This window comes from Bidens hawaiensis, unplaced genomic scaffold, assembly GCF_021521415.1.
Source record: "Bidens hawaiensis isolate Kalapana, Puna unplaced genomic scaffold, B.hawaiensis_p1.1 tig00047421_1, whole genome shotgun sequence".
NCBI lineage: Eukaryota > Viridiplantae > Streptophyta > Magnoliopsida > Asterales > Asteraceae > Bidens > Bidens hawaiensis.
In genome coordinates, this window is record NW_027498467.1 from 5,451 (window position 1) to 18,622 (window position 13,172).

Consider the following 13,172-nt stretch of genomic DNA (forward strand, 5'->3'; position numbering starts at 1 on the left):
CAATAATCGTGTTGTGTTCGTTTGATTGATACATGTTTGGATTTGATTATCCTGGTGGTTATGATTGTTGTATGGGCTGCAAGCCTGGCTATCTTGATGGCAGGCTTCGTGGTAGATATAGGTCTGGTTTAACATAGATTTTTGAAAAGTTGGAACTTTGTAGAAACTCTACAAAATAGCTGTTGGATGTGTGTTCGTCTGCAGTATACAAATACAGTAGTATATTTATAATAAATAAATTAATAGTTATAAAAACATTTTTAGAGACCTTGCGTTTTGTTCTGTGACTTGGGATTGTTTGGGATTTTTATTTCAATTTTTTTATCAAGACCCTATATTTGCTTTTTCGTTTCCAAACAAGTATTTTGGACTAAGCAATTTTAAGCATACTAAAAAGTGCACTTTGTAACCGACAACGAATTCAATGGCTCCTATCGTTCTAACATCCGGTGATACTATATTTGCCAACGTCAAGCGCGTGGTAACTTTTCTAAATCATAAATTGACTTATACAGTTTATTTATTTGTTCTCAATTCGTATTTAAAAATCTTGTTGATTTGTTAATTTTGATCATTTGTAGACTAGAGCACTGAGTTATGGAAGGTTGAGGAAGTAAAAAATTACATTACTACTAATAACATCTGTAACTTCATGTCTACATATGAGTATGTCATTAGAATCTTTGAATAATAGATTAAGACTGGTGAGATACATTGCAAGTTATAAATAAGGTTTACCTTTTCAGCAAGTCATGGCAACAAGGTACAAACTGAACCGGTCAAAGCTAAACCCACAGTCAACAAGAGTGAGACCGCAGAGTTGGAAGAACAGATCATGGCGGAGAAGGTTAAGGCTGTACAGTTGAAACGCGCAGGAAAGCAAGGTGAGGCTTTGGATGCTCTTAGACGGGCCAAATTGCTTGAAACGAAGCTAAATTCATTAGCTTAAAATTGATAATATCTGTATTTTATTCTCGAAAACAATATATTTGTGTTGTACTGATACGCCATTTTTATATAAAAAATGGACTTATTGTTTTTCGTCTTTCGGGTTTGCACTCAATATTTACATCACAACAGAATCAAAAAGAAGTACATAAGCTCAAAGATATGGCATTCTTTTGGCAAAACCAAAATACAGTTCAATTTTTATGAAAACAGTAACAACAAAAACATCACTGATAAGAAACTGTAAACCAAACTAAAACAGTAAAGACCAAAGTGATCACCATAATCTCGAAAACATCTGCAACAAACAAGAACCAGAGTTCACACATTACTCGTTGATGGTAAGATTGTAGCGTGTAAACTTATTCAAGCTTCCAATCTCCACAAGTTCGTTAGCTTCTTCGGTCCTCGACTCCTTAACCAACCCATCAACCACAAGTTGCAAAACATTAACATTCAGAAGGCTCTTCCATTCAAACGCTTGTTAGAAAAGCTCAACCGCCCAATCAAAATCAGACACTTCGCACACAAACGAAATCATCATCATCATCATCGTACTCAGTATATCCCACCAATAGCAAAGCTATGTTAGGGTCTGAGGAGGGTAAGATGTAGACAGCCTTACCTCTACCCCATAGGGATAGAGAGGCTGCTTCCGGTGAGACCCCCGGCTCGATAGTAGTTTTGCATCAAGCCTTGGACATAAAGCACATAGCACTCAATCATCAGGATACCGGCTGATTGGTGCATGTACCCTCGTCTTTCGGCTATCAACGCCACCACATGATGCCTGATTAACCTTCCGCCACTTTTAACGTTATTTTCACGAGATTAGTAAAATAACGTCAAAATTAGTGCAATTTCACTTTTGCCCACCCGAGGGTTTACACATATATACATAATATGCGCGCACCTCAAGCAGGGCGTGCACACAAACGAAATCAGAGTTGCAAATGTTGTTTTGTTAGGAGCCGCATCACTCTCCACCAATCTAGCATACCACTTCTTCGCTTCCTGTAAATCCCCATCGTTGCAGTAACCGTTAATGATCGCATTGTGACTAAACACATCCGGTTTGATGTTCTTAGAGCATAACTTGTTTAACAGCTCAACCGCTTCAACCACTTTCTTCTCCGAAACCAATCCGACCAGCCTCGCATTATAACTTTTAACATCCGGAGAAACATCAGCATCCGTCATCATACGCTCTTAACCCAAAACTTCTGCCCTTCAACAAAACGCCCATTTCCATACAACCCATTAAGCAAAGTATTAAACGTAATCAAATCCGCCCGCAACCCCTTCTTCCCAATCTCCTCAAACACCAAACCCGCATCCTCAAACACCAAACCCGTCTCACACATCCTTAAACCTACAAATTTCATGAATTCAATGTAAAGGCTGAGACATTAATGTATACAACTCAAAGACCTAGCCTTAATGTAGATTAATTTGCACCCAAACATGGATTAGCTACGTGAGATCGTCTTGCTAAAAACTCAAATTGCACTTAGCTTAAATGAGCACAAAAATTTGCTTCTATAATAAACGAGCATGGGCTCGAGATGACTCTCGAGCTTAAATATGCCTATTGTTTATATTTAGCACACTTAATATGTATTTATATAATTATAACTATATATCAAATGGCTATTGTTGAGTGTAATATTTATTACAATTAGTTAAAGCTTCACTTACTTAATAATTTGATCAACTCATAGCCATATGATTTCAAGATGCTATTAATATTTTTTGTGATGAATTAAACACTCTAGAGATATTTTATCATCAATATGATTTTGTAAGTCCTGAAATCTATTGTCAAATCATGTCTTGCAGCTGGCTCAACAAAAAATAGTATTTGTATGACCAGGTTAGCAAATTGACTTTTTATTTATATATATGTTTTTTTTTGGTAATTTCAGTTGTTTCTATTATTTAAAATTTGAAAGTTGTTAAAGCAACTAAGAATGTAGAGCCGGGTAACAAGGAGTTGTCTCAAGCAAGCCAGAGAAATAAAAGGTGCTAGAAATTTCTTTTGCAACAAAGCATTTTGACCCATTGCCAGTTTATAAAACAACCTGTTGTCTGCCCGTATTAGTCTTATCAGACTCATGATTGCTATCAATTTAGTGAGATTTAAGTTATCAATTTTGTGAGGTAACTTTGTTAAACGTTATGATATTTAATGTAATTATGTTGTCACTTTGGTAAAAAATTAGTCTTCACTCTTAATATGTAATCCTACTATTTATTTTCCCCTTATTGCGATTCACACATATTCAATAACATGCATTGTACTTTGTTAATTTTGTACCTAAAATCTTTTGTTTATGGCGCAGCAACCGGTTTATAGGTCAACTGCGCCGTTGATTACAGCCAACAAACAGGCCTGATTTCATTCACAGATGGTCTCATTATCTCAGGGGGATTTTGGGGATAAAATAATACAAAACTGAAATCTGAAATATGTGAACTAGATTGGGTGGTTCAGTTTGCTACAAAATAGAATAACACATACGCCGATCCAGGTTTTAACGGACCGACCCATTATCCGTTGACAACATGAGGAATATATATATTGCTTCATCATAGTGTGACATTTAAAAGTAAAAAACTAGACACATTATAATCATCATTTTGATTTTTGTGTTTATTTCAGGAAGGACCCAGGTGAATGGCACGTATTTTTTAGCCAAGTCAGGTAAATATGCATCACCCTGCAACTCTAGAAAATGAAATTGCACAAGTGTATTCATATAAAATGATTTCAGACCTTATGAAGCATTTAATATATTTTAGGCGAAAAATAGACAGTTGTAACTTAGATTAGTGTTTCTTAACAGGGGCCGATTATCATATGAGCAAGTTGTTGCTTTCTTAGCCAATGTAAAGGAACTCAAGTACCCAACTCTCAGAAACAATCGAATGAGGTGTGTTTCTATAAGCACTTGTTACTATGTTATAATTTTTGTGATGTAGTCTAATAATTGAGATTACTATCTAAAATGTGATTGTTGTTGGAGCCTATAAGGAAGGCTAGGAAGGTTGATGAAATTTTTGGAACCGAAAACAGTAATCACATTAGTTGCTTGACTGTGCATACAATGTCATTGCATTATTTTTTTCATATCATGTCAAATGCTATATTTATCTTGTGTATATGTTGCCATATATAGAATCTTATGAATGTGTGTTGTATATGATTATGGAAATTAAGGGTGCGTGTGAGTCGGTTTTGGGCTAAAACCCAACTGAAAAGCGAACAAATTTAGTTTGAGTTTTTGAAAATAATCCAGTTTTAGTTTTTGGTTGCGATTTCTTTAGTTTTACCATTTGGACTTGGAATTTTTTGGGCCGGGCAAAATTTGGACCAATATACCTCTTGTGGGGTTGAACACACACCACTTTTGATTTGCGTCACACATCTTTGTTTTTTCGCTTTTAAAAAATAATTTTTTTTCTTTTTGATTCTATTTATTTTGTTACGCCGTGCTTGTATGTTTCGACATTTCTTTTAATATAACTACAAACATACAAGTTACTAAAACTATTTCAAGATTTCACTTTTTTCTTTTAAATATATGGCATCGTTTACGGCATACATTTACCTTTTTTAAGAATTCCAAATATACTATCACTATTGTTATCACATTCTTGCTTATCTATGTTCCGATATGGATTTATTTGAAATTGAGTTTACCCGCTGCAACGCGCAGGCACTCTTACTAGTAAATGATAACTTACAAATGATTCTTTCGATCATGTTGTAAGGAACTCTTACTGCTCAAAGTCATTAATATTGACTTCCCCATCGCGCAATCACTTCTTAGTCTCTTTGGCGGCATGGGTATGAACAAAGACAAGTTCTTGAATATTAATAAGTGCTACACAACCGGTTACAAAAAATTTTAAATCTGATTAGCTTACCAGGTGGATGTGATGTTCATCAATACGTTAACTACTCCCACCACGTTTCCGTGGATCTGAGTTTCCGTCACGAGTACCAGCACCCCCACAACTCTCATCCATATTGTATACAACCTGCATTCAATAAAACACGAACATTTAACAAAACATAAGAATGAAAATAATATAGTGTGTAAGTACCATCAGCATAAAAGTGGTCACCAAATAGTAATAAGTTTGAAACAACAAATAAATTATTTGAAACAACAAATAATCTTCCTAACAATCAAGTTCATCATCGTTTAAAGAGTGGTCAAAATAAACCATATCATCATCAGCATAGTCGTATACAAAATCCAAGAAATAAGATACATCCACTCTCTTTTCAAACTCATTTATTTTTACCTATTAAGTAAAATTCTACTAACTGTTAGAACTTAAAATAAGAATACACATGCATACTAACCAAACAATAAATACATACATATACGTACTAACCTAACAATAAATATAAACAGTTAAAGCATGTTAACCATATCTACATACAAATATAGGCATATACGTTGTCATCCATGTCCTTTAATGTAAAAGCACATTTCATTACAAAAATGGTTTATATAATAAAAGCTAGTTGTGCCCCCACTTTAGTCCTAAGAACAGAGCAGAACGGATGAAGCGAGTAATTTTTTTTATAGATTAACATCTGCAAAATGTCAATAAAATAAAATTAATGTGGCATAATTAATCTAAGTTGTTCCAAATAAAGAAGGCACGACATCAACATATACAAATTACGCTCCTATAGCATTCACCCCTAAACAGCCTATCCACAAGGAAACTAAGAAATCTGCTTATCAACAAGTAATACTTGATGAACACAAAATCAAAAGGCGTACCTCGAAAAGGATTCTGCCACAATAAAACCTCGAACGATGTCCAGAATAAGGTGAAGTGAGATATGGAAACTTAGCGCCAAATGGTTTAGTTTTGGGAAATATCCAGGTTTTTCACTAATTACATTTAGAAATATTACTATGAAAATTACAAACAAGCTATAGAATATTGGGAAAAGATCCAATACAATAGTATTTTAACGTATAATAGGTATGCGAATCCATTTTTTCACGAAATCCATCCATTAAATCAAATCCCAATATCTCGGAATCGTCAATACATATCCAATTAATCGTTGGTTGATTGGAAAAAACAGTTTTAGATGGTTAATCGATCAATTTTTCATAAAACTTTCGCGGAATATTAAAACTTTCATAACATTTCCATAATAATTCATAACATGTCTTAAAACATTCTTGTCTTTCAATATTAAAACTTTAAACATAAAACAACTTGCGTCCTCAGATGCCAGACTCTTATTCTTCTGACATGTGTCCCCGCTCAAGCAAGCTGTCTCATTCTACTCGCCTGCGTGGATACTAAAAGTCAGCTACGCTGAGTGAGTTCTAGTTAATCATACATCATACAATACATATACTTACCTTCCATTATGCATCCGAAGATACATAGTAATTACTTTACTAATTTACTTTCAATACATAATTTCATACATACTTTCATACTATATAATTACCGTCCATTCCATCTCAGATATTATTAGCGTCTGATCCCTTTCTTGTCTATCTCAGATATTATTAGGGTCTGATCCCTTCCTTCTCTATCTTAGATATTATTAGGGTCTGATCCCTCTTTTATTCTCTATCTTAGATATTATTAGGGTCTGATCCCTTTCTTCTCTATCTCAGATATTATTAAGATCTGATCCCTTACATCTTCATCTTCATACATACTGCCTTTACAACCCGTAACGTACATATACTTTCTTTAATCATTCATACGTATTCATATGTTGTACATATATATATACCATACACATCCATCTTTCATATACATACCTCCCTTGTCAATACGTGCAATATCCGAAGATCGTTCACGTACCGACAAGCTTTCAATCACGTTCATAACATAATATCTATCACATAAATCATACATGGCATACACTTACCATTTAAGGTAAGCGTATTAACTATCACATTAATTAGGCATACAGCCCCGAAAACATAACAAGGAAATGGGGTTAGAAACTTATGTAGGAGCATCCGGTCCATTAAGTCAGCCCGACCCAAATGTTTATTTTTATTTATAAATAAAGTTGTTAAGTCTTTAGTTTCATTAGTTTTTGATTAAGTTTTATCGATAAGAACTTTGTTTCTTTGAACCATTGGTTCGATTATGGTCTTTGATTAATCATAAGTGTCTTGAGCCATTTGAATGCTTCCGTTCCCGCATCATTTGGTATCAAATCTTTTGGTTCTCAAATGGCTCAACGTGAAGGTAAATACTTGTATGTTCGTCGATTTGTCGACAGAGGCAACGATACGAGTGTTTTTTATTCGCGTGCTCGTGAAGAAGATCGACTTCCTAGTCGCAGATTCGCCGATCGAGGCAGCGTTGGAGTCTATTCTGACCCACGGGATCTTAAGATGATCAAACGGCTCCGGAAGCGAGTCCGAGATCTGGAAATACAACAAGATATTATGTGGCTCCAACAAAGGATCCGAGATCTTGAATCATCATCAACATGGAAGGAAACGGAACCGGAAACACCCGCCGTGGACGAGTTAACCGATCCTCCCAGTGGTGATACTATCTATAATTCTTTGCCCGTGTATGACGATTACCGGGACAAGGATTGGTATTCTTGGATGTATGGTGAATCTTTGGATCGGAAGATGACGGAATACGCGAAAACATGTGCCCTTATTTTTGATGATATACTAAGGGGCACATCGGCCAATAATGGTGTTGTAACTAATATTGCAGACGATATGGTTGCTACGTGTGGTTCTCGGGCGGCTGCGGGTGGCGTAGGATCAGTTGTGGTTGATGGTCAAAACCCGAGGAACAAGGAAGGTCAGCCGGGTATTTTGGTAAGTCAAAACAATTTGGATTTTAAATATAGTGTTATTCACATTGAAGTTAGGGATGAAGGTGGTCAAACTTTTGTGTATGATGATGGTGGTGGAGGTCCTATTAATTCAGAAACTGACGAATTTAATGGATCAATTGAACTTAATAGTTTGAATAATTATAAGGAAGGTGAAAAAATCTCACAAATAAACCATGTTAGTGGGAATGTTGTAGGTCTCATTAATTGTGGAATCAAATTCAATACTCAAGGCATGCATAGTGATACAACTTCAAGGCATTTGAACAGTTTCAATGCATTAAAAGAAGATGGAACATATTATCTGTGGCGGGTCGTTATGTCGTTGAATAAGGAGCAAGTTGATGTTCCTTTTGACCCAGGCGACTTCTGTCCAAAAACAAAACTCGAGGACGAGTTTTTTGAAGAGGGAGAGTATGATGCAGGAGCATCCGGTCCATTAAGTCGGCCCGGCCCAAACGTTTATTTTTATTTATAAATAAAGTTTTTAAGTCTTTAGTTTCATTAGTTTTTGATTAAGTTTTATCGATAAGAACTTTGTTTCTTTGAACCATTGGTTCGATTATGGTCTTTGATTAATAATAAGTGTCTTGAGCCATTAGTTTTTGGTTGAATTTTAATTGAAGAGAACTTTGTTCTTGGAACCTATGGTAATGATGTGGGAACGGAAGCATTCAAATGGCTCAAGACACTTATGATTAATCAAAGACCATAATCGAACCAATGGTTCAAAGAAACAAAGTTCTTATCGATAAAACTTAATAAAAAAACTAATGAAACTAAAGACTTAACAACTTTATTTATAAATAAAAATAAACGTTTGGGCCGGGCCGACTTAATGGACCGATGCTCCTGCATCAGAAACTCACCTGAATTCGGTTACATTCATCGTTTAGAGTTATTCCTTTCTTGAGTTGTGCACGAATAACTGTGTAAAAATTACACGTATTAATAACTACAACTTTCCATAATGTATTTCTAGTTTAATCGTAACCCCCAACAAACGGGGGTCCGGGGGCAGCGCCCCTGGCAGCGGGGTTCTAGGGGCGCCAGCCCCTAGCAGGGTCTAAAGGGCAAAGCCCCTGGCTGGAGTTAAGCTGCCAGGTCAGCTTGAAAAAATTTATTTTCATTAACTATCTTAACACATTTTTCATTAGGATTTTAAATTACTATTTAATTCGCTAACTTATTCTCTATAACGAATTAAGCCTGATTTGCTATCTGATTCGTTACCTTATCAAGACTTGATTCGTCATCTGGTTTGTTATCTTATCATAACGAACTAGCAAGTAACGAATCACCTGATTCTTTATCTGGTTCGTGACCCTAGTTCCTTAGCCTAATTCGTTATCTTGACGTGAACTGATTCGTTATCTTAATATAACGAATTGGGTGAGTAACGAATCCCTTGATTCGTTATCTGATCATAACGAAGTGGGGAACTGATTCGTTATCTTGTCCGGACGAAATGGTTAACTAATTCGTTACCTTATCTTAACGAATTGCATCAATCTTATCCAGACTTTGACTCAGTGGTCAAAGTCAAATCAATATGAACAAGACGCAGTCAACGTTTCTCAGATCTGCAATTAAACCTTCGATCCCTAACGAAACATCATGATCTCGGTATCAATGAACTCGGAATCACCTCGCCAACCAACCCAAACCATCCATTCATCCAAATATCCGTGTTTATAGGGTGCGATTTACGCATCTATATTACGGGTTCTTTTAGGTTATCAATTAACCTATCGAATGTTAATCAATTTCGGTAAGTTTTGTTTTGTTAGATTCGCTTTCACAAGACTCAAACATATCTATGATTTCTAAACAATTTTGAACCTATATGAACAAGTTCTCGATATAAACTTACCATAAACGAGTCGTTTTACGAACACGGTCTAGTCTTGATGTTGTTTAGGTTTGCCACGATGATCTAGCACCAACGGGTTCGGGTTTTCACCTTTGGATCTTGGCTCGGGTTGAAGGATAGTGTTTGTGTGTGTTTTTTATGGTGTAGGCTATGTTATAGAGATGGATAAAAATAAAAAGGTTTAGGGTTTAAAGGGTATTTATACTCCCTTACGTCCATGGACCTAAGGCCCATTCCATCTCTCATTCCATCTTTTAAAGTCCAAGCCCATCATCCTACAGTTTATTTATCTAAACTGACACACGGCACTTTATAGAATAAACGAAATTTCATTTATTTATTATAATCAAAAGTAAGATGTTACAAGTATGATCATACGACAGTCGTATTAGCCATCGTGCTTTTAGACATCTCATTTATTTTGCTCATTTGTTAAATTGCTTATCTCATTTGATTTGTTGCAATATTTCATTTATTATAATATATACACCAAATCTGGTCTGCTACTCACTTAACCTCGTGTTGACAACCCTATTGTATTTTTTGACGCATATGCAGGTTACCGCATGTTATGATTATCAAGATTGTTTCAAGAAACTTAGGATGCATGTTAGATAAGAAGATACAAGCATTTAATTTTGGATATTTAATTTATTTTTTATTTATGAATTTTATGTACTATGATTATTTGAATTTGTTTTACTATTTAATTGAAAATAATAGATATTGTCATTCTCAATTATTGCATGATAATACCTTGAGAACTATAAGCCTTAGGTTAGGATGTGACATATATATATATATATATATATATATATATATAGATAGATAGATAGATAGATAGATAATGTATATAAGAGAGAGAATGTTGAATTTTAAGAGTTTACAATCAAATAAGCATAGGGTATAATTTATTAAAGCACATGAGTTTAAACATATTGAGAATTGACAAGGTTAAACATTGGGGTCAACACATCAATTAGAGGTCAACAACCAGGCTAGGATAAAACTCCTGTGAATTTGGTCCAAAGAGTAAATGTAAGGCCCCGAACCCGGTAGCCCTACTTTAACGTTGGATTTACTCATAAACACAGTTCTTTCAAATCAGAGTTAATTCAAAACTTTCTTGGAAACGTTAACTTTAATCATTCGGTACAAAACATTAATCTTTTCTTCGAAACCATAATATAAAAAAATATAGTTAAAACAACATTTCTTTCATCATCAGATTCCAGCCGTTCAATCCATGCCACGTGCCATCCTCATGCTAACTCTTCAGCCTGATCACCTGCGTGCATACTAAAAGTCAGCTACGCTGAGTGAGTTCTAGTTAATCAGGCAACGTATAATGCATACATACATATCCGAAGATACATATCCATAATTAATCTGTTACCCTACTACCATACATACAAACATATCTACAATCAGTTTACCGAGAGTACGTTCATAGTCCGCCGTCTATACATGTACTCAAGGTCGTGAACACGTACAAGGTCCGCAGTCCTTACCTACGTTCACCATTTATGGTACGTGCAAGGTCCGCAGTCCTTCCCTATACCATCATGTATTAACATGTACAAGGTCCACAGTCCTTCCCTATGTTGCAACCTAATTCATAGCACGTACGAGGTCCACAGTCCTCCCCTTTGCTACCACAATTTACAGCACGTATAAGGTCCGCAGTCCTTTCCTATGTTGATGCCTATCTATAATACGTATAAGGTCAGCAGTCCTTAACTACGTTGCCGTCTATTATCTGTAACACATAAAGGCCAACCGTCCCTATCTACGTTTACATCTATCACCTATATCACGTATAAGGCCCGCAGTCCTTAACTACGCATCACCTGCCAAGTCTGTGTCCAACAGAAGCTAGAGGGATTTGCCATCCTAACTTACTATGTCGAACGTAGAACTCACATACCATTCCTATACCTGTATACACATACTTCACATATACAATAATTACGTTATAGCATAAGAACACTCTAGGCGTTCTTCACCTCATTCATTTATCGTACTCCTTGTCGGTCCGTGCAATATCCAAAGCTCGTTCATGCCCCGACAAGCATTCATTCATAACGATCATACATTATCCACTTATAACATTCATATCTTTATTTACAACCTGACAGTGCGTGCAATATCCGAAGATCGTTCGCGTACCGACAATCAATCATTCATATCTATCACATATATCATATATGGCATACACTTACCACTTAAGGTAAGTGTATTAACTAATCACACCGAGTATGCACATAACCCCAAAAAACATAACAAGGAATGGGGATAGAAACTGTTGGTGCATAATGTCAGTAGTTCAGTGTCTAGTGTCTGTAATTGCGTTTGTAATATTTTATGTTTTGTATAAGCGAAGTTGCTAACAAGTTCGCTGATATGGGCGAACTTGTTAGACAAGCGAAGTTAGTGACAACTTCGCCTGAACATGCCAGGCGAAGTTGTCGTGATTATATAAGCCATCTGTTACGGCTTTATTAAGAATTAATTCAGTTTTACAGTTTTCGTGTATTCGAGTCAGAGAGAGTCTGTAATCAAGTGATCTTCGTATCACGTGTTTAAGGTTGGTATACAACGTGTTTGATTATTGTGAGTTAATCGTATTGTTTTCTATACTCGTAACGTCTTACGTAGGGATTCCGCACCTGCGTAGTACGCGATATCTCGTGTAGATCTGGCTGGGAACCTACAATTGGTATCAGGAATAAGGCGAGGCTGGTTGTTAAAGGCTTTAATCAACAAGAGGGGATTGATTACAATGAAGTATTTGCTCCTGTGGCAAGATTGGAAGCCATTCGGCTGTTTTTGGCATTTGCTGCTCATAAAGAGATGAAAGTTTTCCAGTTGGATGTGAAGAGTGCGTTCCTAAACGGTAAAGTCGATGAGGTTGTGTTTGTTGAGCAACCTCCGGGTTTTCCTGACCCTGACTTTCCCGATCATGTGTACAAGCTAAGTAAAGCGCTGTATGGACTACATCAGGCACCTCGTGCCTGGTACTCAACGTTATCCGATTACTTGCTTGAGAATGAGTTTGAAAGAGGTAAGATTGATAGCACGTTGTTCTTCAAGAGAAAGGGAAGCGACTTTCTGCTGGTGCAAGTCTACGTGGATGACATTATCTTTGCTGCATCAAAGGTCACCATGTGTCAGGAGTTTGAGGCCGTCATGAAGAAGAGATTTGAAATGAGTGCTATGGGTGAACTAACTTTCTTTTTAGGATTGCAGGTTGATCAGAAGAAAGACGGGATGTTCATTCATTAGACGAAGTATGTCCATGATGTTCTCAAACGCTTCAAGATGGAGGACAGCACTCCATATGAAACTCCAGTCTGCGTCAATCACAAATTGGGTGCTAATTCAGATAACGATGCAGACGTGGACCCAACCCAATATCGGGCTATTATAGGTTCTTTAATGTACTTAACTGCTTCTAGGCCTGATATAATGTTTGCTGTT

The 13,172-nt window shown here is 36.2% G+C and overlaps 1 pseudogene; it reads right to left on the reverse strand.

The window, feature by feature from the left end:
• Nucleotides 1–1,199: 1,199 nt before the first annotated feature.
• Nucleotides 1,200–5,431, reverse strand: LOC143596959 (uncharacterized; annotated as a pseudogene).
• Nucleotides 5,432–13,172: the final 7,741 nt, after the last annotated feature.